This window comes from Hemiscyllium ocellatum, chromosome 5 (assembly GCF_020745735.1).
Source record: "Hemiscyllium ocellatum isolate sHemOce1 chromosome 5, sHemOce1.pat.X.cur, whole genome shotgun sequence".
Classification (NCBI taxonomy): Eukaryota; Metazoa; Chordata; class Chondrichthyes; order Orectolobiformes; family Hemiscylliidae; genus Hemiscyllium; species Hemiscyllium ocellatum.
This window is the reverse complement of record NC_083405.1, coordinates 77,531,743-77,557,876: the sequence shown is the minus strand read 5'-3', so window position 1 is coordinate 77,557,876 and position 26,134 is coordinate 77,531,743. Positions and strand designations below refer to the sequence as shown.

The window sequence follows — 26,134 nt, the reverse complement described above, 5'->3', positions numbered from 1 at the left end:
TATATTTATTCATGTTATAGTGATGTAACTACATTTCTAAAAATTATGGGAGACATGCTAGTTACACCTCCAGTATGCAATTGATTAAGTGACTGCTGCCATGCTGTCATCTGATTAAGGAGAGTGAACTCCCCAAAGAGCCTCCAACAGAATCAGATAGCTACCAACATGACATTGCTACTGCAAGGCATGTTACTGTGGACAGGGTGGCTCAACGCCAACAGGGCTGGCCATTCCTGGTGTGGAGCCCAGTTGATAGCCAAGAAATGCCAAAAAGGAGAGCCATGTGCCCCCAGAGTATGTAGAGTTTATCTGGAGACCTCCACACACATTGGAGGGGGCAACCGCACCCACAGCCAATGAAGTGAAAATAAAGGGGGAGCGTCTCTTAATCAGCCATTTAGGTGGCTCAGTTGTTGCTGGGTGGTAGGCCATCTATATCCTTTACTGCCAATGGCAGTGGGAAAAGACAGTGCACGTCATTCATTTCCTTTCCTCACCATTTTTCCAATCATCTGCTCTGAGCCTGTCGTCAAAAATCCCACAAAGTTGTGGTCTTTGTTTCTGTGGATTACTGGCAGAATAACAACGTTGAATTATCAAGGTTTTGGAAATTTTTACTCAACAGTTTTTTCTCCCCATTACGGTAATTTCCTACTTCATTTTTCTTTCCCCTACAAAGACATCTTTGGCAAATGGAAACTAATATTCTGATTGGGTTCAGCTTCATAAAAGATCTTTTTAATAAAGATACCATGACAAGATAAAATTACAGAAATGTTATCATGTCCTCAGTTGTTTTTGCTTTCTATGGGAATGTTGCTTGATTCACTCAACAACATATTTGGATTTAGCTGAACTGTAAAGCATGAGATTACAAGAACATAATAAATAGAAGCAAGAAGAGATGAATCAATCCCTTAGCCTGCACAACATTCTATAAGGTCATGGGTGATCTGGCCCAAGTCTCAAAAATCTTAATGCCAGGTCCTCATAAAATCCGTACAGTATGTAAGCAGGCCATTCTGCCCATCAAATCCACACCAACCCTCTGAAGGACATCCCACCCACACCTGTAACCCTGCATCTCACTGAACATTATGGATTGGCTATGCTAAATTGCCCACCCAACCAGGTCTTTGGACAGTGGAAAGACACTGGAACACCTGGCGGAGACCCACGCAGATAAAGGGAGAATGTGCAAACTCCACACTGACAGTCACCCAAGGTTGGAATCGTACCTAGGTACCTTGTATCGTGAGGCAGCAGTGGTAACCACTGAGCCACCATGCCACCCTAGATTTTTCAAATAGCAAGTTGAGGACTATCTACCTCTGCTTTAAGTACTTCCAGTGATCTCGCCACACTACTCTCTGGCACAGCGAATATCTGCCATTTGCTAGCCTGAGAGAAAAATTCCTTTCCATCTTTGTTCACTTATTCTATAGCCATGTCCTATAATTCAAGATTCTGCTACAAGTGGAAACACCCTCTCAACATTTAACCTATCAAGCCTCCTAAGATCTTTTATAACAGCAGCCCTCATTCTTCTAAACTCTAATGAATTAAGGCCTAAACTGTTTAGTCATTCTTGTTAAGTCAACCCCTTCATCCCAGAAATCAACCTAGTAAGTCACTTTTGAGCTGCCTCCAATGTCTGCATCCTTTTTTTAAAAGTGGGACCTAAACTCGTACCAAGATTCTGTACCTCTGTATCGTTATATCTAAGATGTTGCTGTAAATGGTGACTTGCAAACTTTTCACAGTACTCATGTGAGTATGTGACAATCAACCTAATTCAAGTCAATTCAAATTCAAATCACTACATACTCTCCACGTTTGACCTAGCTAACACCCTGTATAGATAGCTGTTACAAGATTTCTCTATTTTTAGACTCTTGGAAGTAAAAGCCAAAATTCCATTTGCTTTCTCATTGCTTGCTACACCTGCATGCTAATGTCTTGTGTTTCAATGCACAACACCACCCTGATTCTTCATAATTTTTGTAAGTCTCTCTCCATTTAAATAGGGTTTTCCTTTTTATTCTTCTTAACAAAATGCATAACCTCACACTTCACTACATTAAACTCCATCTGCTATTTTTCTTTGCCCATTTGCTCAATTAATCCATATTCCTTATATCCTTGTCATGCCCTGCCACCTATTTTTATATCAATAACAAATTTAGATACATAAAACTCCATCCCCTCCACCCAAGTCATTAATTGAGATAGTAAATAATTAGGCCTTATAACTAACTTATCTTAGTGCTTCTCTACTAGTTACGTCATTATGAAAAAACCCCATTAATCCCAGCCTTCTGTCTTCTGTTAACCAATTCTCAATCCATGCTATTATATTACTCTCAATACAGTGATCTCTTATCTTTGGTTAGCTCAGTTGGATAGATGGCTTGCTCATGAGGCAGAATGATGCCAACAGCCTGGGTTCAATTCCCACTATGAAATATGTTATCATGAAGGTCCTGTCTTCTCAAACTGCCTTTGTTTTCAGAATGTGCAAGGTAGTATTTTAAAGCCTTCTGTTGGATTGCTCTTTTTAACCATTCAGATAAATGATCCAGACTTAGAAAAGGAGGGACAGTGTTGAAATTTACTGAGACCTGCAAATGGGAGTGTATTGGAAATTATGATGAAGACTATGAAAACTTACAAGAGGTCACAGCACAGCATAACAGACAGCTGGTTAGCAGATGTAGATTCACGTCGAAAAATGTCATGAAATATGTTTGGAAAATAGCAAGATACTAAAGGGATCAAAAGAGCAGAGAAATCTTGTTGAGCAAATATATAGTTCATCAAGTGTGGTTGTGCCAAGTGGATATGGGATTGTTTTTTATCTTTAATTCCACTATGTAAGAATCTGCCATTTACCAATTTCAGCAAAATAAATCTTGAAATCTACCACAACGTGTAATCACTGGTATTCTTGAAGTAAGCATTACTGCCTTGTTCCATGAACAGATCTTCCATTCGGAGAATGATCCCTGTGTCAACAGTCTGAGAAATAAGGATTCATGCATATCTGAGTCCTATGAAGTAAACAGGACCACCAGTTTTAAATCATCCAATTGCACAGCATATGCATGGTCCTGTACTCGGCAAAAACTGGTAGTTAAGAAGTCCAAGAAGGTGAGTGCTATAATTATTTTCTGAGACAAGGACGAGGTGGAATGTAAAAACTCATGCTACCTAAGACAGCATCAATCCAGGACTAGCGAACGATGCAAAGCACACAATTTCAGTAAGCAGCTCAACAAATTATACTGAAGAGGTCTCATTCTCAAAAAAATTAATTCACCACAGATACTTGACATCTGGCCAGTTGACGGCCACCCAGAAGCTAAAATTCATCACTGGTAATCGTTCTTAGCTTTTAGCTCAACACACTGAAGCGTTCTGAAGGTGACTCATACTGGAGTGGAAATGTTAACTTCTTTTTTCACCCACAGATGCTGTCAGACTTGTTGAGGTTCTCAATATTTTCCATTTGTTTTAGATTTTCACCATCCAGAATATTTTGCATTTATGTAAAAAAAACCTACTCATTTCAATGAATGGAAAATCATGGAAGCCAACACTCATGTTCTCAGTATACATATTCTCATATATGCCTTTGCTATGAGGTCTACACCACAGAGTCCTACAGCATAATGTGTACCTTTCAGCTACCATGTCTATGTTGACCAATAAACATTAAAATCCTTTAGTCCATTTACCAGCTGTTATGAACCCTGGCATCAGGCAGGCAACACAGTCTCAACTCATGCTCTAACTTTAGAGACTCTAACAGCGTCTCTCCACAGATGCTACCTAAATTGTTGAGTAACTCCAGCATTTCCTGTTTTTATTGGAGATATGGTCACTTTTATTCCTCTAATATTGATGATTGTGTAGAAACATAGATTGCACAAAAGAAAAACTAAGCAGTTTGGGTAAAAAGACTAAAGATGTTTTGAAATAAAAATCACTACATCTTCCAACAACGTTGTGTTAAATAGTTTCTGAACAAAAAAGTTGTAGAAATACTCCTATATGAAAATATGTGAAGAATTTAATGTTGTACTGCATCAAAGTGCTAAGCTTGATAAAATTAGCAATAATAGCACATTCTAGTCCTTAACATACTTGATTTCACACTGTCAACTTCTGTAACACCTTATCACTATAATGAAATTAAATATTAAACATGTGGTATAACATAGTTTTAGTTCACCAAATCATCCTTTGTTGAATGTGATGGTCAAATGAGCTTCTGACTGTCCACATCATCAATAAATTGGCTTCCCTCATCCTTCATAACATCATCCTGCTTCACTGCTGAAACTCTGGTGCTCACCTTTGTTAAATCTGGGCTTAACTATTCTAATGCTCTAATGGGCTAGCTGCCAAGCTTCCATTCTCAAAAAAAACTTGGGGTCCGTCCAAACTCAACAACCATATCACAACTCTTTGTTTATCTGCCACCCGTGTTCACTAAACTACACCGGTTCCCTGTCAAGCAAAGCCTCACCCTTATTTTAAAATTATTCAATCTTCTCAATTCCCCGAAACTCTGTAATGACATCCATCTCTACAACTGCCTCAGAATTTTATGGTCATCCAATTCGAACCTCTTGCACATCCCCTAGTTCAACTACTTCACCAGCTGTGGATGTGCTTTCAGATTCCAAACTATTGAATTTCCTCCCTAAATCTTTCGGCCTCTTTATTTATTTCCCCACCCCACGGAGAAACCTCTTTAAACATAACTCTTTAATCAAGCTTTTTTTAAATTGTTCCAAATATTTTTTGCTTCGCATCAATTTTTATTTGATAATACTCCAGCTATGCATTGTGTGCTTTAATACATTGAGGGTTGTACATAAAATGTAAGCTGTTGCATACAAAGTAGAGAGATCTAAACTTGTATCTTGTTAGCAGGGCAGTGACATATTAGAGTGAAGCTTCATATGTGTTTTAACCCTATTAAAGTCCCATGTTACTTCCTGGAGTTGGGCCCTGGTTTGTGGAATAGGTTGTCAGTAGGTATCAGTCACTGAGATGGGGGTTCACTATCGCAAGTCTGAAAATTTTCTTTATTTATTCACAGGATATGGGCATTGATGGCTGGGGTACCTATTGCTCATCGCTGGATGCCCTTGACAATTTCATGGTGAGCTGCCTTCTTGAACCATTGCAATCCATGTGCTATAGGTAGCTCCACAATGCTATTAGGGAGGCACTGTCAGGATTTTGACCCAGCAACTTTGAAGAAAGAGTGATAAATTTCTAAGTCAGGATGATTGGTAGTTTGGAGGGGAACTTGCAGATGAATGTTCCAATGTATTTACTGTCTTTATCATAGAAGGAAAACGATGATAAGACTTAAGCATTAGCAGTGTGTTTAAAAAGGTCCTGTCTAAGGAGTCATGGTGATTTTCCATAGTTCACTTTGTACATAATACAACAGTTGCCACTGTGCATCAGTAATGGAGGGAATGAACGTTTGTGGATGTGGTGTCAATTAAACTTCATCCTGGATGGTGCCAAATTCCCTAGTGTTGTTTTGGCTGCACTCACCCATCACCTTCCTGACTTGTTCTTTGTAGCTGGTGTAGAGGCTTTGAAAATTCAGGTGTTAAGTTATTTGCTGCAGGATTCCTAACTTCTAATCTTCCTGCATGGTCACTATTTATATAGCTAACCGTGTTCAGTTTCTGGTTAATGGTAACCTCCAGAATGTTGAAAGTGGGGAAATCCACCACCATTGCTCTAAAATGTTCTCTAATGGTAGGCAGGAGAAAGCCATAAAGCCATAAAAATGTCCAACATAGAAGCAGAAAGGGCTTTTTATTTGCCACTTTGTTGAATAAATGGAAAGGTCCTGAGGAACCTCTTTCCAAGATATTATCCCTCTTTTTGTTCCTCAACACTTGGCCTCCAAAGCACACCTCCATCCACCTCTCCCATCTTCTCTAGGCTCCTTGTACCCTCCCCTTAAAACGCCCTCCAGGATTCACATTATTTGCTTTGTGGGCCTCTTTGCAGTCCCAGCAGTATCCAATCCGAGTTCTAGAACTGCCAGGATTACTACTGACATCACCCAATCAGATTGCTAAGATGCAGAGGTGTCAGTATTGCACTGGGGTGGACAAAGTCAGAAGTCACACGACACTGGGTTATAGCCCAACAGATTTATTTAAAATCACAAGCTTTCCAAGCACTCCTGCTTCATCAGGTGAAGGAGCCTGACAAAGGAGCAGCGCACCGAAAGCTTGTGATTTTAAGTCAACCTGTTGGTCTATAACTTGGTGTTGATTGGTCAGAAGCTCTGAAGGGTGGGTTTTCCTCCAACTCAGGTGCCATTAAAGCTGCCCATTGTGCCTTCTATGGAACAACTTGGAGCAAGGTCAGTCAGTTCAGGACCAACTTTTATGTTGATGAGGTGAGCAGTGCACTCACCTGTTAAATCTATCCTTTAAGTTGAAACCCTCTTCTTTTATACAAGTAGTTTCCGAGTGGGACAACGCCTAAAGTGAGCATGTTTGAGAGCCAACTCAGTTGCTAGTTAAAATATCATTGACAGGGGATCAAACATCTTGACACTCTTGTGTAATTCGAAAGGAATGTTGCTTAGTCAGAGATATGATTTTTCAGATGAATAGTTAAACCAAACTCCAGTCTGCGTTCTCAGATCTGACATAAAAGATCCCATGGTATTGATTTGATGATGATCATGGAAGTCATCTCAGAATTCTAGCTAGTATTTATTTCCCAATCAACATCATACAAAAAAACATTATCTGGTCATTATCACATTGTTACTTGTTGGAACTCATCCATGTAAATTGGCTGTCTCTTTCCTACTTCACAGTGATTATATAAACACATGCAATGGACTATCATGCTTTGAGATTCCCTATGATATTGAAACGATCTGTACAAAGACAAGCCTTTCTTTCACTTGTGACAAACAAAGCAAGATAACACTTACTTTTCCATACATAAAAAATATTTTATTCATTTGCCAGTATTGTACACCAAGACAGTAAGACAGTACAAAGACAATATTTGTACTCTGCAATGTATTTGATAAAAGACAAGTTATTTAATATATAAATATTCATTAGGTTTTGGTCAATAAGGCAATAGCATTTATAACAGTTGATATACCGATCATAAATATTGTCTCATTTAAAATTATCTAGAAAATGTCAAGTAGTGAGAACCATAACAGCCATTAATCATCTACTCTCAAATTAACGATTAGCAATGGCAATTGTTACAAGAATCAACATTAGTCTGGCAATAGACCAAGATTTTACAGCTGTTAATTCAAATCAACAATCAAATTCTTTTGAGGTAACTCGGTATGGCAATCAATATATGGCTTGTTACCCTAACCTTCAAAATCTATTGCTTTTACAGTTGTGGAAAACAAACATAAGCCATACCTGATTAATCTGACAAAACCTACAATAGATTTTTCTTGATAGCTGCTATACTGTTCAACTCCAAAATCCTGACTCAAAAAAGATATTACTTTTTCCTGTTTTAATCACATGAATATATATGCAAATAAAAATCAGGTGAGTTCTGTAATGGGCAGTCAGTCTGCATTGAAATTTTACACCAAGATCCAAGAGTGATGTTGTGCTGTGTCAAGGAAAGTGCTCAATTTCTGACTGACTGCCCATTACAGAAATCACCTGATTTTTATTTACATTAATTTCACCAGATATCAAGAGTCAACTGTTTTTTATCGCAGGCAGATGATCTGCAACACTTATTTTATGGCACAGTGCCAAATTAGGAATTCTTTTCCATGATACACATGCTCTCCATGTTCACATTGGAATCCAAAGCTGTTCCAAGTGCACTTCAATATTTTACACCAATATGGACTAATGATGCAACAAAGATTTGTATCCTTAGCTCACTCTCTAAGGCTGGAGGCCATGACTTCACAGCCCATCACAAGAATCTGAACCATGGAAGCTTACAGCACAGGAAGTCCTTCAATCCCTCACATCTATTGTGCATTTTTAATCAGCAACTCGCTGCTAACACATAGTATACTGGAACAAGGCCCAGGAGCTTCAGCCCCAACACTATAAAAATTCACCAAATGCAGAAAAAAACTGCATTCACTAAACAAATTTAATCTAAACACGGTATATTCCGATAGGATTCATTATTGGCGCAACATGTATACAAGGAGAGAGTGAGGACTGCGGATGCAGGAGAGGCAGGATCGCAAAATGTGGTACTGGAAAAAGCACAGGTCAGGCAGCATCCGAGGAGCAGGATGATAATGGTGGAGCAATTATAACTGGGATTAGACAAGAGGCCAGAGTTAAAAGAGTGCAGATATCTCGATACATCGTGTGGCCGGAGAACATTACCAAAATGAGAGGTAAAGCCAAGGAAAGATTTGTGAAAACTGGTAAGAATTTTAAAAGTCAAGACAGGAACCAATATAAAAGTTAATGAGTAAATAGATCAGAGAGGAATGTGACTTGCTAAGAGGTAAGATATGGCCAACAGTTTTCAGAATGAACTCAAGTTTACAGAGGGGAGAACATTGGAGGCAAGCCTCAGTGGGTTTGAATAGTTGAGTCTATAAGTAACAGTGGTATGGAAAGCATAAGCAGCAAATGAATCGACATGGAGCTTCATCAGCAACGTATACACAATCCAAAGATGTTTTTCATGCATTTTTGTGCCCTAATGGAAATGGGTGGAATCAAAGCAGTTATGGAGCAAACACAAATATTCTTGATGTCCAAGACCCAAGAATTCTTAAAAGAGTTCAGTACAAAAGGAATATTACCGCAGACACCATCTTTTGCACAAGACATTAAACGGAGCCCTTGTCTTCATGTTCATAGGAACATAATTTATCCCATTCAAAAAGAGCAGGGTATTTCTTCCCATGAACTGGTCAACATTTATTCTTCCAACAAAGCCACCAGATGAATTAAATCTGTAGATCACTTGCTAAACTTGGCTTGCTGAAGCATACTGTACACAATATGTGAGCAGTCAGAGACAAGAGTGTGGTGCTAGAAAAGCACAGCAGGTCAGGTAGCATCAGAGGAGGAGGAGAATCAACATTTCAGGCAAAAAGCCCTTCATCAGGAATCATCATTGTCCTGCTCCTTGGATGCTGCCTGACCTGCTGTGCTTTGCAAGCACGACACTCAACTCCGATCTCCAGCATCTACAGTCCTCACTTTCTAACAGTGAGAGACAGCTTGCTGATTGGTTTGTGCAATCACGATCCGCTATGGAGACCAGGAATCATCAGCATCACAACAACTCTTGGATTGGATGCTTCGTGGGAGTATAGTTTGGGTGTAAGTAGTAACAGCAGCAGAAATCTCCAGCCTGCAGAGGAGACAAGATTCTATCTCCCTCTCTGTCTTTGTTTCTCTGCAATGAAGAAATCAAAAACTGAAAGATAGATATTTTCCTCTGCCATTTTCTGTAAGCTGTTCACTCTAACAGTGACTGAATAATTGAACCATTAATGTGCCAACCATCCCGTGTCTTCAGTAAAGAATGAAAGAATTTGGAAATAAGGGATTTGGAAATCAAAAGGACTTGGAAGAAGCAAAAAGTACACCATATTAAATCCTGTGGACTTATATTATCAAACTGTGCTTCACCAGTAATTTCTTCTCCATCCATAGATAGCATCTATATGCATCTGTACTTTTTTAAATTTGTGTGTAAGAGTTTAGGGAGAGGATTGAAGTGTCAGCTAGCAGAGTTATATGTTGATAATTTGTCCATGATTAGAACTGATTATCTGTAATGAACAGTAGTTCATGTTGAGTGTACAGAACTGGTCTGCGGTTTCTGCTAACCTTAGTCCATTGGACAGGTAAATTGGGGACTTTGAGTAATGTAATTAAATCTTTAACTTTTATGACACCCAGGATTAGTGGGGCTCGGTTATTACTGTACTTTCCCAAATGGGTATGACAATACTTGACTGTGGGAAATGGGCTATTCAAGGTTATTGGACACCTTTCTGTGGGCATAGGGATCCATCCTTTTAAAGTTATACAGCATGAAAGTTGCTTTGAATTTAGTCCATCAAAAGACACATCGGAGAAACTGTCAGGTTAGTTTTTGTAAAATTAAACTTTTTTTTGTCAGTATATCAACTGAACTATTTGTCATACTCAAAAGTTGCAAAGTTAACACTGCATTGGTTTAATCAGAAAGGAATAGCAACAATATCTAATTTGAACTACAGGATATGCTTTTTTGGAATCTAATTTATTTTGTCATCAGTTACTAAAATGCACTTTCCCAGAACAACGTCTGCCAGTTCAGACATATATCCACACTGAATGATCATATTGGGTTGCAATTAAGATGAAGATTCACAACCCAAATAAAGAAAGCACAGTATACAGACAGACACCCTATAGAATGCAAATCAAAAACAGAGTACTTATTCACTGTCATAATTAGTTTGCTGCAACCATACAGGTACTGAAAGCCATGCATAGTACTATGAGCTTGTTTGCTAATGCTAATGTACTTCCTTTGGCTTTGGTATCATGCTACACAAAAAAAATCTAAACAGGTAACATTCAAGCCAAAGAGAAGTTGCTACAGAGAATAACCACATCCTCTTCAAAACAGCCAGAATTTATCCAGAGTTGCAAACAGGTTTTTGACAGACAACTTCAAATTATTGGCTGATCCAATTGGATCCAATTTTTATTTCAAGAAAAAACTTAAACTTTTGTACCGTATTATTTATTTCAAGAGTACAAATTAATCAATAGTAATTAAATTTGCTGCAACAAAATTAAATTTACATTTACTCCACATATTTTAGAAAAACAAATGTACTTGGGATCATAACTGACTACAGTCTTAAAGTTCATAGCTTCAAGTGTAAGGCCAGTCCACTAGCTTCCGGTCCAGTATGTAGATACTGATAGCTATCAGCTCTTGCTACGGAACTCATCTGCAAAGCAAGTTCTAAACAGGAAATTGAAGAAACCCTCGGGAACTGATGATTTTAACAGTAACCAAGCAAGTATTTCAACAATAACTCAATGCATTGTACACAACAAAGTATAACTGTTTAATTGAGTTCCAGTATAAACAAGTACAGTAAGAACAATTACATTTATTTAGCACATTTTAACATAGTAAAACATCCCACGGCATTTCACAAGGTTGCTAAAAATCATCTGGTACCAAATCACATGGAGACTTCAAGTCAGACAGCCAAAAGGTTGGTCAAAGGGGTCCTTAAATGAGAAAAGAGAGATAAAGGGCTAGAGAGATTTAGAAAACGAATTTCAGAATTTAGAGCATTGGCAGATGAAGGCACAGCCAGCACAAAGTTTGGTGAGCAAACAATGGAGTGATGTACAAACAGAATTTGATACAAGTTTGGACTGAGGCAGGATACAACAGAGCAACGTTACAATGGTTGAAAAGAAAAAGCCAGTCTTAGAAAGATGCAGTTAAAATACTTACAGCAAAGACTCACAGACCAGCAAACAAAGGTTACAACTAGTTAGTAAATTTTGGCTGCTGCTGCTTGAAACAGGAATGTTGACAAGACCGGGATAACTCCATGCATTTCTTAAAATAGCAATATTGGAATTTTACATCCATCTACATTTCCAGGCTGGGACTCAGTTTCATATCTTCACTAAAGACGTCACAGCCAATACATATTAAGACAGTGGTGTCAACCTACGTATGTCCTCTTAAGGTAGGCCTTGAACTCATGTGGAAAAAGTTAAATGTTGCACCAATCCATTTACCAAAAATCTAGACAATCTTGATTCTCACAATGTCATAATAGAAGAGTAATGGATAACTCTAATTATAATGCCTCCACGAGATGTAGAGATAGAACATAGAACAATACAATGCAGAACAGGCCCTTTGACCCTCGATATTGCGCCGACCAGCTCGTACCCCTACACTATCCCAAAATCATCCATGAGCTTATCTAAGGATTATTTAATTCTCCCTAATGTGGCTGAGTTGACCACATTAGCAGGTAGGGCATTCCACGTCCTTACCACTCTCTGTGTAAAGAACTTGCCTCTGACATCTGTCTTAAATCTATCACCCCTCAATTTGTAGTTATACCCTCTCGAACAAGCTGACATCATCATCCTAGGAAAAAGACTCTCACTGTCTACCTTATCTAATCCTCTGATCATCTTGTATGTCTCTATCAAATCCCCTCTTAGCCTTCTTCTTTCCAATGAGAACAGACCCAAGTGTCTCAGCCTTTCCTCATGAGATCTTCCCTCCAGGCCAGGCAACATCCTGGTAAATCTCCTCTGCACCTTTTCCAATGCTCCCACATCCCTTTTTGTAATGGGGCAACCAGAACTGTACACAATATTCCAAGTGTGGCCGCAACAGCATTTTGTATAGTTGCAGCATGATATTGCGGTTCCAGAATTCAATCCCTCTACCAATGAAACCTAACACACTGTATGCCTTCTTAACAGCATTATCCACCTGGGTGGCAACTTTCAGGGATCTATGCACATGGACTCCAAGATCCCTCTGCACGTCCACACTACCAACAATCTTTCCATTGACCCAGTACTCTGCCTTCCTGTTATTCTTCCCAAAGTGCATCATCTCATATTTATCTGCCTGAACTCCATTTGCCACCTCTCAGCCCACTTCTGCAGTTTATCCAAATCCCCCTGCAATCTGTAACATTCTTCTAAATGGTTCACTACTCCACCGACTTTAGTTTCGTCTGCAAACTTACGAATCCATCCACCTATGCCTGCATCTAAGTCATTTATAAAAATCCCAAAACAGACCTTTGTGGAACACCATTAGTAACTGAATATTTTCCATCAACCACCACTCGCTGCCCTCTTCCAGAAAGCCAGTTTCTAATCCAAACTGCTAAACCCCCTCAATTCCATGCCTCTGCATTTTCTCCATCAGCCTACCATGTGGAACCTTATCAAAGGCTTTACTGAAGCCTAAGTATACCATGTCAATTGCCCTACCCTCATTTACATGCTTGGTCACCTTCTCAAAAAACTCAATGAGGTTTGTGAGACACGACCTGCCCTTGACGAAACCATGTTGACTACATGAAATCAAATTGTTGCTTGCTAGATGTTTGCTCTCAAGTTTAAAATACCATTCTTAATATTTTTGATATTTGTCAATAGGCTGCAAAGCAATGGGAAAGATGTTTAATGTCTTTCCAGATCAGGGAAAAAAAAAGTCTAATTCCCTTCAAAAATACACTTCAAGGTGATGATATGTCACTTACAATGAATTTCAAACATACAATAAAAGTTTTTGAATTCTTTAAAAGCAATATCCAGGAGACCACACAGCATGTTGTGCATCCCTAGCCTGAACTTGGAGTTGTGGGTTTATGTAGTTGCCAGTTATTATGAGAAATATGTACCAATATAAGTGACTGCTTAATTTTTGCTATATTTAGAGTCATAGAAATGTACAGCATGGAAACAGACCCTTCGCTCCAACCTGTCCATGCCAACCAGATATCCCAACCCAATCTAATCCCACCTGCCAGCACCCGGCCCATATCCCTCCAAACTCTTCCTATTCATATACAGATACAAATGCCTCTTAAATGTTGCAATTGTACCAGCCTCCATCACATCCTCTGGCAGCTCATTCCATACACATACGACCCTCTGTGTGAAAATGTTGCCCCTTAGGTCTCTTTTATATCTTTCCCCTCTCACCCTAAACCTATGCCCTCTAGTTCTGGACTCTCCAACCCCAGGGAAAAGACTTTGTCTATTTATCCTATCCATGTCCCTCATAATTTTGTAAACCTCTATAAGGTCACCCCTCAGCCTCCAACGCTCCAGGGAAAACAACCCCAACCCGTTCAGCCTCTCCCTGTAGCTCAAATCCTCCAACCCTGGTAACATCCTTGTAAATCTTTTCTGAACCCTTTCAAGTTTCACAACATCTTTCCGATAGGAAGGAGACCAGAATTGCACACAATATTCCAACAGTGGCCTAACCAATGTCCTGTACAGCCACAACATGACCTCCCAACTCCTGTACTCAATACTCTGACCAATAAAAGAAAGCATATACCAAACACCTTCCTCATTATCCTATTGACCTGTGACTCCACTGTCAAGGAGCTATGAACCTGCACTTCAAGGTCTCTTTATTCAGCAACACTCCCTAGGACCTTTCCATTAAGTGTATAAGTCCTGCTAAGATTTGCTTTCCCAAAATGCGGCCCCTCACATTTATCTGAATTAAACTCCATCTGCTACTTCTCAGCCCATTGGCCCATCTGGTCAAAATCCTGTTGTAATCTGAGGTATCCCTCTTCGCTGTCCACTACACCTCCAATTTTGATGTCATCTGCAAACTTACTAACTGTACCTCTTATGCTGGCATCCAAATCATTTATGCAAATGACAAAAATTAGAGGACCCAGCACCGATCCTTGTGGCACTCCAATGGTCACAGGCCTCCAGTCTGAAAAACAACCCTCCACCACCACCCTCTGTCTTTTACCTTTGAGCCAGTTCTGTTTCCAAAGGCTAGTTTTTCCTGTATTCCATGAGATCTAACCTTGCTAATCAGTCTCCCGTAGGGAACCTTGTCGAATGCCTTACTGAAGTCCATATAGATCACATTTACTGCTCTGCCCTCATCAGTCTTCTTTGTTACTTCTTCAAAAAAACTCAATTTATGAGATATGATTTCCCACGCACAAAGCCATGTTGCCTATCCCGAATCAGTCATTGCCTTTCCAAATACATGTACATCCTGTCCCTCAGGATTCCCTCCAACAACTTGCCCACCACTGAGGTCAGGCTCACCGGTCTGTAGTTCCCTGGCTTGTCTTTACAACTCTTCTTAAACAGTGGCACCACGTTTGCCAACCTCCAGTCTTCTGGCACCTCACCTGTGACTATTGATGACACAAATATCTCAGCTAGAGGCTCAGCAATCACTTCTCTAGCTTCCCACAGAGTTCTTGGGTACACCTGATCAGGTCCTGGGGATTTATCCACTTTTAACCGTTTCAAGACATCCAGCACCTTCTCCTCTGTAATCTGGACATTTTGCAAGATGTTACCATCTATTTTCCTACAGTCTATGTCTTCTATACCCTTTTCCACAGTAAATACTGATGCAAAATACTTGTTTATTATCTCTCCCATTTTCTGTGGCTCCACACAAAGGCCGCTTTGCTGATCTTTGAAGGGCCCTATTCTGTCCCTAGTTACCTTTTGTCCTTAATATATTGGTAAAAACCTCTGGATTCTCCTTAATTCTATTTGCCAAAGCTATCTCATGTCCCTGTTTTGCCCGCCTGATTTCCCTCTTAAGTATACTCCTACTTCCTTTATACTCTAAGGATTCACTCGATCTATCCAGTCTATACCTGACATATGCTTCCTTCTTTTTCTTAACCAAACCCTCAATTTCTTTAGTCATCCAGCATTCCCTATACCTACCGGCCTTCCCTTTCACCCCGACAGGAATATACTTTCTGTGGATTCTCGTTATGTCATTTCTGAAGGCTTCTCATTTTCCAGTTGTCCCTTTACCTGCGAACATCTGTATCCAATCAGCTTTCGAAAATTCTTGCTTAATACCGTCAAAATTGGCCTTTCTCCAATTTAGAACTTCAACTTTTAGATCTGGTCTATCCTTTTCCATCACTATTTTAATATTAATCAAAAGGTAATTCTTTCAAATTTCCTTTTTGCTCAAAGACATTTAAGTCAACAACCAGGGAATGAAAAGTCTGTGACAGATAGCAGACCCTCAACCTCTATGATTTTGCCTGTTATGAGAAGGAAGTTCTGCAAATTCTGTAGACTAATGTTATACAAATGTGTTGGCATAAAGGCAATAGATGAAGCAGAATCAGCTAAAGTATATATATTTCTATTTTACATCTTTCTCACCCTACCATGCCACTAGTGAATGTGCTTGGGTCTGCAAATCTCATTCTTCATTTTTTTTTAAAATAAAGGTGGCTTGCAGAGTACTGAAGAGCTATGAAGACAGTGAAAGACAGTATGTTACAGGTGGCACTGTGATTGGAGGTGTCAACAAACTACATGAGAAGTACTATGCAGATCTCTTCGGTAACATTGCATGCAACCTGCACCTTGTCACAGGGATTTTGTTTGTCAACAGCCCCAGCATGGACCCTCTTCAAAGTCCTCAAGATTTCTTTGACCATTGGTTAAATAATAAATTCATACACTGATCTGGTTCATTAATGTCCTTTACAGAAGAAAAACTGTTGACCTTCTTTAATTTGGCCAACAAAACTCCAGACCCAAAACAATGGGACTGATCCTTAACTATCATCTGCACAATGAGAGGTAGAATGCTGGCCTAGCTAGTGACACCCATATCCCATGTACAGACAAAACAAATTCATTCATTACGAATAACAGCTCTAAGAGGATAAGATTTGCAAGATGAGACTGACTTCTGGTGAAGTCCCATACTTGAAAGGAATGCAAAATAGTGAGTTAGACAAGATCAGCCTGACAAACCTCTTAACTTGCCAAGAGCTGAAGTTAAATGCCATAAGGAATGAAATGTTAATAGTCCTGTTGATAATTTTACCAGACAATTGGGCAAGGGTAAGGTCTGATTTAAAATTCACTTAATTAACAGGAATTTGTTGATGGTTTTGAAGCTTTAGTGTTTGTATCAATTCTTGTTCAATGTTTCTCTTTTCAAAGACAAAACAGCTCCATTACACAAATGCATATGAATGTGCCCAGTCTTACAATCAAAAAGGACCATGGGGTGAATTTTACCATCATTATACAAAGGTATGGGAGACTGGAGGTAAAAATGCTAGGGGAAAGCATCAGGAAAAGAGATGGATATTTTCTGCCACCTTAGCAACTCAGCTGGCTGTTGAGTGGCCAGTTACAGCTGTTAAATGCTCAATGGAGGTCACCTGCCCTCACTGCCATTTTACCAGTGTCTGAAGGGACCGTTATCATAAGGGGAGACTGGCAAATGATCTCTGAGAGCTTTCAAGCAGATTCCCCTTTGTGTGTGTGTGTGTGTGTGTGTGTGTGTGTGTGTGTGACACACACTTCCTTTAATGGCTGCTCAATGATATACCATGAGACCCCTGGAAACAATGGCCACGCTGGCTGCTAAAACACCACTGAACAGTGCACCCTATAATCACTGGGGCCTCCCACACCCGGCCTCAGCCCCTTCCTCACAAACCAGCTTAGCTGAGAGCATCTCAGAGATACTCCCTACTTCCTGTCACATAAGCAGCAACTACCTCTGTGGTACCACTGCCAAGACTGCTGAACTACTAGCCCTCAGATTAGACTGGCATCTCTGGTAAGCTCTATTGGACAGCTAACCTCAAATAAAATGCTCGCCCAGCAAGGTCCCAGTGCAGTCTGAATGGAATTGAACCACGATTACAGATGGGTCTGATGGTGAACTTCTATGCTCATAAGTGAATGGTGTCATTTTGTAATTACTTTACTTTGGGTAAAATTTTAAAAAAGTCTCCAACTAATTCATTTTCATAAACTATTTTTAAAAAAGTCATACCAGCATGGTCCTGACGGATGACATAGTCAAATGCAAATAACATTTCAAACTAACTAATCCTTGAGAAACTTTCTTAACTTGTGCAATAGGAAGACTACAGAGTTTCCTTTTTATGGTAACTTCTGCATATTGTTACCGTAAACTCTAAAAGCATGCTTTTACATCAGAAACTGCAATTAAGTTGATATTGAACTTATCTTCAGTCCAAAAAGAATGAAGTAGGTTTTCCTGAAACGGGCAGCAAGTTAAAAGTGTGCAGTTGAGGTCTGCTTGCCCAATCCAAAGCCTAGTAATCCAGTAACACCACTGTTGCTGATGGTCACTGCTGCTGTTGCAGGACAAAGGAGAGGATGTCCACCTGATCAGCACCCTGACGGACAGTGGCACTTTATATAGATTAAAAAATTGCAACAAGGAGGCCAGCTCAATTGACCCTCCAGCAGAATGCCAATGAGGGGCATTTTTCAGACACATGCAGCATGGAGCAGCTATAGACAGCACCTCTCCCCTTCCCTGGAACTCACTGAGAAAACCATCTGGAGCTAAGAGTTGCTTCTTAATTTGTATAATTAGCCATTCAGTAGGTGACTACACTGCTGACATTCCCACCTCTGGTAATAGGTTACAATGTCAGCAAAACACTGGACTCCCCTCTCACTGTCTTCTGTCAGCAACTTTCCAGCCCTCCTGCCTTCCAAGTTGGATGTTGCCAGTGCTATGGAGACAATCAAATATGCTTAATTTTCAGACAATGTCTTCTGAAATTCTACAGTCTAGAGGCTAATCAATGATTATACATTTGGTCACAGCCAATAATGTTTTACAGAGCTGACATTTGTAGATATTGAGGGCAATCAATGAAGGCTCACTCGAATGCAAATACCATTATACTAAACTTAAGACCTGTGCAATGCACCATAATTTCTTATGAATCCCCAAAGATTCGTCAGCAAAAAATGATCTATCACCATGATTTTGCACAGTAACTAATTGATTACTTGAAACAATTATTGCAAAAATGATGTTCTTTTGGCAAGCAAGAAAGTCATTTTCATGGCTGTAACATGACCTTTCTGGTCACCACAGTGATCATCATTAATATCGATCCTGATTGTTTTAAACTGCCTTTAGTTATTTTATTTGGAATGAGTGAAGCTATTCTGTGATCCAACAGATTATTTAGAACCTTTCCAACTATGTGTCAATTTGGGTCAGAGATAGTAATGGAGTCTAAGATTAGAAGGCTATGGATTTAAGATCTACCCCAGAACATGATCTAGGTGAACATTTCTAATTCACCTCCTTAGAATGCTGTGTTTCAAATTACACATTAACTTAAGAGCTTGCTTTTCTAAACTGAATATTTTACTTTCACCTAAGCATTCCAAGAAGAATAAATGGACTCCGTTTGGCAAATAATTAGCTCTCAATGTGTCCTAAAACTGATTACCTAGTTATTTGTCACTCATCTAGTAATTGACATGCTCTGCAAAAAACAAAATGAAGGCAAATTAGTTGGTTGTGAAATGCTTTGGGATGTCCTGACTGAGGTTTTGAAAAGCAATATATAAATCCAAGCTTTTATTTTCCCAAGAAGATAAATAAAATAAAAACTAGCCCAGGCCAAGGTGGCATCAAGAAAATACAAGGTTAAAATAGTTAGTTGTTTTCCTGGAGGCTCTTCCTGAGATTCTTTGAAGGGTTAGTTTGTATTACTTAGGGCTTTTTTTCTTCGTTTCCAGGAGCTCCTTTTACATTCACACTAATTCCCTTCTTAGATGTTGCAATATATTACCTTTATTACCTTCTGTGTTTAGGTTGCTTTTTTAAAAAATCAGAGTTTCCGTTTTTTTAGAAAATTTAGGACAAATATTGTTGTTATTGCCTTTTTAAACTTAAAATGAACAAAGAAGGGCCTGGCTCTTTTGATAGGAAGATATATGAATTGTTGATTATGCATGATTAGAGTAGTACATAAGAATAATGTGAAAGTCCCGACACAGCTGATTCCACAGGAATTGCCTGAGAAGCTGAAATTCCCAATGAACTAACTGGCATCTTCAAAGAAGTCACGAATTCTGAGTCAGAGGCTTCGGAGTATTTCAACTTACTCATTTGAATAATTAGCCAGAAAATGTTAGAGGAATTAAACCTGCTGTAACTCCTGGATAATTATAAAACTAACACTCAACTACCCCCACCCAATTTCCCACTTACTCAGTTCCCAATTACACCCCTGACAATCCACAACACCTGATTTTTCCCTCAAGCTGCCCCTTGATAAGAACCATATCCCCCACCATAACCTGACCTCTCAATCCCCTACCTTCTTGTCTTGATGCACCCTACCCTCCCTCCCCCCGCTTACTGTAAATAAACCTCACATACTCCATTCCCAAAAGGAAAATACTAACAATCGCAACGAGGTAACTATTGAGAATGAATATCAGATCTGCACCTGTGTCAACATTAATTACAAGTGATTCACATTAGAGTATTCTTTGGAATTATTCTGCAAATTTCAAGTTTCTTCCTCCTTAACACTTCTGTATAAATTGAGTGTTGACAATGTCAGGATACTGGCTTACAAAAATTTCCAACTGTGCAAGAAGGAGTAGACCCAGATGTAAATTCTACAGCACTAAACTAACCATCAGATAACAAATTAATTCACATACAGTTCACATTTCTGTCATTTGTTTCCAAGCTAATGCACCTTCTCACATGATCATCTGTGCATTAATGAGACATATATTGGAACTCTTTCATACAGAAGCATGACATAAAGGTTGCTAACTCACTAACTATATATCCCTTCATGTCATACTTTTTACACTGGACATTGAAGTCTACACACTAATATAAAAACAAACAGAGGTACATTGGTTGTCTGAAATAACTTTAATGTATTTCCACAGCTTGATAGATCAGATTAAACCATAATCCAGTTTTTTTTTTACACAGGCCCTCCATCTGACAAAGGGGCAGGACTCCGAAAGTTTGTGATTTCAAATAAACCTGTTGGACTATAATCTAATGTTGTGTGACTTCCAACAATGGGTAAGATATTTGGCTCAGTTTATGCAAACGTATACATGGCAGAGTGAGATGGTCTCCTGAGTGTTACTATAGACAGTGAGGTGACATAAGCGATATTTGAACTTGCAAAGAAACAGAATTAGTGTTGAGGCCCCAGATTAAGTGTTTTTGTCACAAATGCACAAAGCTAGAACCTTTTAACCAGGTGGCTGCAACACTTCTTTTTTTAACAGTGTTAAAACAAAGAGGATACACAAAAGGATTCCTCAAACATGTCAATTTTTTTGATAGAGCTAAGTGATCCATTATTTTAAAAAATAGGTTAACATCAAGAATACTGTTAATTCAAGAAGCTATGAAACTATTGAACAAGTTAGAAAAAAGTGACTAAGAACTAATTTGAACATTTAAGTCACAAAGTGCCAGCATTACATAACACTAGCTTCTAAAAGAGGCAAGAGCATAAAACACATATTCATCAGGAGCAGAGTAACGACATAAGCTACCCCACTTCCTAAAATTCCTTCCCAGTATCATCACCCAACTCACTCAGATGCAACAATTCTCAACCCCGCAGTCACTCGCTCCTGCACTCTCCCTGGCAGTTTCTTTCACCCTACTTGCCCCTACAGTCTCACTCTCCCCGACAGATCACTCCCACTCCTCTGCTGACTCCGCCAATCTCTCTCTCTCTCTCTCCACCTCAACTGAACCCAGCAGTCTCTTCCTCTTTCTGTCTGTCTGTCTGTCTATCTCCCTTTCACTGGTCCTCATAGTCTCTCACTATCACGCCATTCCTCTGAAGCACAGGTTCAGTAATTTTCCACAGACTTTTTGGGGGGTAGTTTCAAGAGTGAATTCCTCAGCAGACCTATGTATCTTAGATTATATTCGCAAAAAGGAAAACAAAATGTCTGGGGCTTTTCTTTTCTTGTCCATGGAATGGATACATCGCTGAAAGGGTAAATCACCTCCTGCTATGCATTATAAATACATACACCTGCCACCTTGTCAATTTATCTTGCTAGTGATCATTGACTTTCGGCAATTGTTGGCCTTGGGACTGGGGTAGGGACTGATTGTTGGCCAGACTCTGGGAGTGTTCACTGGCTGTCTGGTAGCTTCGTGTAACCAGTAATTAAGTTAGTAAGAGGTAAGTCACAGAAGGATGAAGTTCTATAATTGATAGCCATAAGATACAAACCATTTTCTTTCAATGTAAAGACAGCCATCCCTGATGAAAGTATACATATGCTTCCTGCTTACCAAGATGGAAGATAGTACCAGATAGCGCACAAAAATCTGGCACTGAATAACTGAATTTGCGCATTATGATACAATTAGTTGCAGAACTACATGCGGTTCGGATGAAGAAAGTTGGGTATTGCTATACATCCAGCCCCTCTAAAATTAATAAATCAGGGATACATTTTCGTGAGCTGTATTTGTTCCTAGTTACTGAAAATTACTTTAAAATGCCTAAGTCTTATTTTACTATTGGTCTAATAACAGTATTAAACAAATAAAAACATTACAACAATTCAGCAGAAAGGCTTTTGCTCTGTAAAATGTACAATTGCTAATATGTACTTGAATAATATTAACTTTGACAGTTATTAAAATAAAATATAGCCACTAATATGCACAAAGTTTTGTATGTACTCCATCCTTTTCTGAGGTGTAACAATAAATTAGGGGCTTAGGGTGGCAGAGCAGCTCAACATAGGAGAACGTTCCACTTAATAAATGTAAATGTTGAACTAAATGTTTCAGAATGGCAGTATAGCAAGAATGAGATTCAAGGTTATGAGCCAAGTGCTGGAAAGTGGAACAAGTTTAGAGTTAGAGTGAGAACACATGAGGACCAGTAAGGGAGAGAATGACTGAAGGAGGAAAGGGACTGCTGGATTGTCAGCAAGGTTGAACTTGAATAGTGTTTGTGAGAGTGCAAACTCAATGGGCCAAAGGACTCTTCTATACTGTACAATTCTGAATCTAGTTCAAGTTTTATAAGATATGAAACCCCAAAAAATCATCAGACCAGAGTTATAATTTTACGTCACAAGTATTGAAACAAAATGACTCGTTTGAGAATAAAATAATTTACATCTTCTGCTTAACACACGTAATCTCAAGGTACATTGAAAATATGTCATCGAACTTTGAAAACTATCATTCAAGCTTATTGTCAAGAACATCTTGATGATTGGGATAAAGGAATTCCTTTCTTACTGTCTGAAGTTGGTGTGCTCCTAATGGGTCCATGGATTCAATCCTTTTGAACAAATATATGCTCATGGGGTGAGAAGAATATTCAAAATAAAGGAAAATTGAGACGAAATCTCCACATCATACTTAAAGTTTCAGAGAGAAACTAACCAAATCAGATAAGTTAACCAAAAATCATTTGAAGAGAGCTCAAAAAACAATGAAACCTATAACTTGCCTTCATTAGCTAAGGGTTTAAGAGCAAGGAGATTATGTTAGAACTATATAAAAAGTTGTTTTTTCCACAGTAAAAGTATTGTGTGCAACTCTGAAACCCACAGTATAAGAGGGGTGTTAATACACTGGAGAGGATGCAGAGATATTTAAGGTTTAATTTAAAAACTTAAAAACTTAAGGGATTCGAGACTAGAGACCAAATGCTGGAAAATGGGATTACAATAGTTTTTTTAACTGGCTCAGACTCAATAGGTCAAAGAGCCTTCTGTATGCTATAGACCTATATGACTGTATAATAACAGAACAATGTTATCTCACAGCCTTCATACAAGTTAAGGTTTGTCCAATTCAGCAAAGCAGATCATGTACCATGATCTCTCAAACAACAGCCCACCTTCATATCTGAAAAGCACATAGAATTCTTCTATCATATTTCCCATTCACTGTCCTACCAAGATCTAAGCTTAATTCATGCTTGACAGCAACTGTTATAGAAGACAAAATAGGATCACTTCCTGTTTATTGGGTGCAAGTCATGCAACTCTGAATTTAATATGGTAACTGCACAGAACCTCACAACTTGTGCTCGGAACTCAATCAAGCCAAATGAAGCCATCCAGCACAACTTTTATTTTTTGTTACTTTGATTTATGAGTAATACACAATAACATCAATGCATCGTGGTCACATTTCACTTGTCTGGAGAATTAATCTTGATCTTACATTGCTTTGTGTTTCTCACCAATGATTGTTAGCCTCTGCCACTCATTTTCAAGTTGTGATGTCCAACACTGTATCCATTATGAAAAAATGATAATTTCAGTCAGCAATACATTCAACAGCCCAAGACCTTAGGTTAAAACAAAAGCCCTCATGTCAAATGCATGAATTATAAACACCAAAGTTATTCACACCAAACAATCATGATCACACATCTCTTTCACCACATTTCAAGTTAGCAAATAATGGCCCAATGACCTCAGAGTTTAGTGTTGAAGGTGACCTTCAGCCAAGTCCAAAAATAACCATTTTAGATAGTAATTAATATTGTATGATTATTCAAAAAATTTTGCTCAAACTCTGACACTAATTATACTGAATTAAAGGCAGCAATGTTACAAAGATTGTCTTAAAGTGTTAAACAGTTTTCTTTAGCAAAAGCCAAAAATGAATAATTTGTGAATGTACCAATTTGATCAATTGATTCTTCTTGACCAGTGCACAAGTAGCCTAATACTATAAGTCCAAAGGTACAGAAAATTCAACGTAATCTCAGATTTTGTTTATTAAGCTCTCACAGTTACGATCTTGAACCTGAATGTTAGGAACATTATCCGACCTCTTCAGCCAAACCAAATATTTATTTTTTGCAGCACTGACCTTTTCCTGGATTTAGGCACGTTACAATTCACATGTAAATTTGTACTATTACAGATTCTTATATTTTAACAAATCCCAACTTCATCCATTCAATGAATGTTACTGTGGTCATTACTCATTGTTTCAAGTCTGCATGAGTAGTAGCTTAATGAACTACGAATGCACCAAACATTACATATCCATAAGTTGTTTGCTCAGGTTTGTAAATAAAAAATAATGAAACAAAGTAAATTCGTGTTCCATATTAATGATGTTGTTGCAAGTATCACTTTTTCCTCTTAAAAATGCTATTAGGAACCCCACTGGCTGTGTCACATAATAAAAATTACATTATACCATCTAACAATTTTCTCACTGCAAACTGTTCTTTCTCTTGCCTTGCATCAACTTCTGTGACACAACTACTCCGCACCAACATTTTCTCTATAGTCCTTGGAATTAGCACCATTTTAATTTAACAGAACCAAATCAATCCATTTAACATCAGACAAGCGTGAGAAGTACAGTCACTCTGAAGGATCAGGGAACACCATCCATTTATTCCATTGCCAACACAGTCATGTTGCACTTACATAAGGCATGTACACTGGCTTTTTTTAAATAAAGCTCCTTTGATGTCTGCAGCTATTTTGAAGACTCTATAGAACTAGGTGATTTCTCTCCATTACATGCTGAGATTTTTCTGCATTTTTCTGACTTCTGCAACATCAGAGTATCAAAATTGTATAGTATAGAAAGCATTATGGTCATGTGATGTTTTGTGTTTTGCAAATAATAATGAAAAGAAAGTATGGGGGGGGTGTTCTCAAACTGAATAATAGCTTAAAAATGAATTCAAAGACAATTCAGTCTCTGCTACCCTTCTTTATCTTTAAATAATTATTTGCAGAACAATACAAGAGATCTCAAAATCAGATCGTGTTTGATCCAAGTTGTTTGGTAGCAAAGGGTGAAGAGAGTCAAAAGAGCAGTACCAGGACATATGGAAATTGTATTATACAGATCCTTATCTTAATGGCACTGCCATCCATTTCTGCTGTAAAAGGTAAATATTAATGCCACAGGGTTGTAAACTATTCTTTAGAACTAGTTATTATAAAACCTTTATTTACTCTAAAATGTTTTTTTTTACTAATCAGGCTACAGCAGCCTTGCCAAAAACATCCAAACACAATCTCAAAATAGTTACAATAACTGAGCTGTGTAAATGATTCAAAATACTACAAGACTATACAATGTAGTTATTCTCAATTTGATGATCACACTTGAAACAATTGTCACCTATTAATTTCACTCATACAAGAAATAATAAAAAATACTGCTCAGACTCAATTATCATAACAATATCAGGCACATAAACGCAAATATAGTGAAATCAAATGTAAAATGTCAAATCTCTGGAAAATTCCAGCGAAATTTAATGCACATATCTGCAGAATATATACCAACCTTTTATCGTCACTGAAAAGAGAAATGATCGCTCCCTCATTTCGAGTAATCACATTTGACAAGCAGGCAATGTAAAGAATTGGGATTAGGGATGAAACAATAGTGTGCTGTTTACCATTTGAAATATAATATCAGATGTATAAAGCTTAATGTATGAATGCTCGTGACAAGTATGTGAAAACAAAACTTTCTTTATAATGGCAATTTTTCATACCGTTTT

General features: G+C 38.5%; 1 protein-coding gene across 1 annotated transcript in view; it reads right to left on the bottom strand.

Annotated features, from left to right (window-relative positions):
* LOC132815750 (inactive phospholipase C-like protein 2) overlaps window positions 1–26,134 on the bottom strand; it is a 278,675-nt gene that overhangs the window by 251,443 nt on the left and 1,098 nt on the right. The window lies entirely within an intron of this gene.